Source organism: Hemiscyllium ocellatum, chromosome 7 (genome assembly GCF_020745735.1).
Source record: "Hemiscyllium ocellatum isolate sHemOce1 chromosome 7, sHemOce1.pat.X.cur, whole genome shotgun sequence".
Lineage (NCBI taxonomy): Eukaryota > Metazoa > Chordata > Chondrichthyes > Orectolobiformes > Hemiscylliidae > Hemiscyllium > Hemiscyllium ocellatum.
Window position 1 is genome coordinate 73,833,746 of NC_083407.1, and position 3,723 is coordinate 73,837,468.

The following is a 3,723-nucleotide window of genomic DNA, read 5'->3' on the forward strand; positions in this document are numbered from 1 at the left end:
TATAAGTTGTAGCTCATCCAAATTCAATCGTGATTTGACAGATCTGCATCCCATATGTTACATGGTCTGTGTTTAATATGGTTTCTCATTATAAATGGCCTCATATCAGAGTGTCTGGCAGCCCACCCCCACCCACCCCCTTCGCACCCTACCAACCCCCCCACGAGTCGAGTCACTTACATCCCCCAGTCGGATTGTAGACATAGCCATTTTCTTCCCTATTGTACACATTTCTGATTTTCAGAAAACTGGAGGTGAAATTCAGTTACTTCCAACCTTAACATCTATGTGACAGTCAGCTGCTGAACATCCACATTCTCTTCCTGGTAGCCATTCTACCCCATAGACCTCATATTTCCCCAGGACCCCATACAACTTGTCTACATGAGCCAGCACCTACAAACCTTCTCCCACATGCTCTGGAGTATGAGATGACCATGCCATGTGTGGTTGTACATCAACACTCCCCCCTTCTCCTTGAAACCAAGCTGCTCCTGACAGTGGATGAACCCCAACCTGCATGATCCCTTCCCAACCATGTCTTACCATATCACCCACTTCAGGAAACTGTTACCCCTTCCACAATGTCATGTCTCTTTCCTCCCAACTTGCAGCCAACAATCCAGATGGATAACTTGTTGTAGCAGGCCCCCTCATCCCGCCCCCACCCCCGACCCCCGGCCAATTCCTTCCCTTCCACTTTGTTTCTGTGAATGGGCCCAATTGACTGACTATGGCCCACCACCTTAAGTAACCAAACCTGGCAACTCGTCACGAGAAGTCCCTGGAGCCCTGACCATGTCAGCCCCATTTCCCAAATTGGCCTAAGAAGCCACTAGAGCGACCATGACCAAACCCTTACACTGCAGAGGTACAGTCTCCCTGACTGAGAACACCCTGATCATAACCAGTCCCTGGGAGTGATATGGAGGCTGACTTACAGACCCTCTGACTGATGGTGTCTAACCTGGAATGCAAGGAGTACCCTGAGATGTTGAGACCCCACTGCCTGCTTGTGGTGCATGCAGTGTGTTAGCTCTGTGATCTGCTGGCACAGTGGGCAGGTGACAGATCAACGCAGCATGCTGACATACAACAAGATGCATGCCCCTTTAACAGAACTGTGCTGTCTGCAAGGAAAGGGAGTGCAATCACTAGTGAGCAAGCAGCCCTGAGATTCAGTCTGGCCTAATCGGAGAGTTGGGGCCCTTCCCTGTATGCAAAGTGTCACTGTTGCAGCCTTTCAGCTTAAAGCACACATCTTTTGGTACTTTGCTTTTGTCCCTGTCTCCAATAACTGCTCCTGTTCCTTCAGGATACACTCCTCATGATGCGATAAATTATATCCTAATGTAAAATATAGCAATTGCTGGAAATACTCAAATTTCACAGTGTCTCTGCAGAGAAGACCGTTTATAGAATTAAAAATGTGTTGCTGGAAAAGCGCAGCATCTGGTCCTCACTTTCTCTGTTGATAGAGTTAACCAAAGGTGGTGCTTGTTTTGCATCATTCAGGTGGTTGCCTGTGTTTCTGGGTAGGACCTGGATGTATTATTGCTGCCAATAATATTACTCACGGATCATTAACGAGCTACAAGGGTCAGAGGTCTACAATAAGCACCAAGTACGTCAAAGGGAGTAGGGGTAGCAATGTGTCCATGGCACTGGCTTACTCTGATACTACAACCTCTGCCTCAACCTGCCCCTTCCCCCCCCCAGGTCGCAGACATTTCTCCAGTACTGACATTGCCAAATACACATGACACAAGGAGAATCACTGCTGCAGGATAACCAGGGAGTAGGCATCCTGTATGCCTATGCTGCCAGCATATAATGCATTCGCAGCCAACATTTTCCTCTCCAAATGCCTAATGAATGTTTGCAGATGCAGTATGCACCCTCACACTTTGGTTCACATACCATTGTGTGTGCGTTCATAGCTACCATCCTCAGCATTGCACACATTCCACAAAGTCCTTCATGATTGAAAAAAACAAGTGATCCGGTGTCACTGTCTTCCAGCTTCGAAGCATTAGTGCATTGTTGAAACCCCTTCAAATCATTCTTTCCTTCATAGGTGGCCATTCCATCACATCCACCCCCTCCTCCCCAAACAGGCTTCACCCTTCCCCAGGCCATCAACATGCACCGATAACTAGCTACCTGGTCCCCCACCTCCACCTGTCACTAACCCTTTGTTCATCCTTCCTTCCCTGATGTTATGAAGTTGATGGAGTATACTGTACCTTTAAGAGAGAGTGAAAGCTGTTTTGCACTGAGAGCTTGCAGGCACCTGTCATGTGACTGGCTAGCAGTCTGAGTGTCACAGAAAATTGAAAATATATAACATTTAGCTGAAACAAATGCCTGAGTTTTTCTTGCTGTTTTGGCAACCATTAAAATTAGCCAATCAGTTTAAATTATGCCCCAGCATATTAAAACCCAATCAAGTTTGTGGTATTTATTGTTTTTGCCAATCTTGTACCAATGAGATGATCTGATATTAGGGGTATAAAGAAGCAGACATTTTGAGAGTTAGACAGTGAGACCAACTGCCATCTCTATCAACGGTACCTTTATCATATGGAATACCTTTGCAGTAAAAGACCGAAGATGACCCAGGGAGCTCTACAGCCAGAGGAAGACAGACACCAGCGACAACAGCCACTGCATGGTTTGGAAATTAAGTTGTTGTAATTTTAATACAGGCTTTTATTGGAACAGTATATTGTTCGAGAGTTGGAGGCAGATAACTAGCATTTAAGAGAAAGGGGGCTTAGAGTTTTAAATAGTTGTTGTTTAATGTTCACTTTTAGAATTAAAGAATAAATTGATTTTTATTCTTCAAATAGAGGAACTTGGGAGTTCTCTGTCATTCATACTTTATCAGATTACGAGGCAATGTGAGCATTTCTGGGTGTTTGGGTTAATTAGCAGAAAGGTTTATCGCCGTATCATAATACTGGGCACAGAGGCAGGAGGATGACCAAGGCTGACTCCCTTGAGTGACCTGATCTGCCGATGCCAGCTCAGACCCCCGATTGATGGCCACACATATGCCTAGCTGCAGCAGCCCTCCTCCTGGACTGGTCCCTATGCAGCACAGAGGTACAGACCCCCTTATGCAAAGCCACCCCGAGCAGATGCCTGACCTGGCCAAGCACAACACTGATATGGGTTGCTGCCCTTCACTAACGTGCTGGGCCCTTCTGGTTGATTGGTGCTTCCTTGGATTTTGCTGCAGAATATTCCCTTAAGAATTTCAGACATTTTGTTCCACTGCTTGCTGCAAATATCATGTGGCACAGAGTGCTAGACTGACCAGGCACACTGACTTAATAAAAGATGCTCATGCCCATGTCTCAGGACTGATGCATAGCACAGCCCCCTGCCTAGCTATTTGACTCAGCAATTGCCAATGCACAACACAGCAGGGCAAGGTAAAGTATGTATGCTGTGGGCATGAAGTGAAAATGTACTGAGAGACCATGGGAATAATCCTAGCAGGCAACCAGATTCACACAGTGGGTTGGGCATCTGTCCCTGTGTTGTAATTAAACCCAATACAGCTGTACACTGCTGCCTGCCAGTGTCTGTTGAGATTTACAGAGCACACTGCTGATACATTGGAGAGATGCCAGGATAATAACACTGGCTGTCTGAAATTGGATGCGAGTGGTACTGTGTGCCAGGCTGGTGCGCAGTGATCAGGTCTTGCTCTGC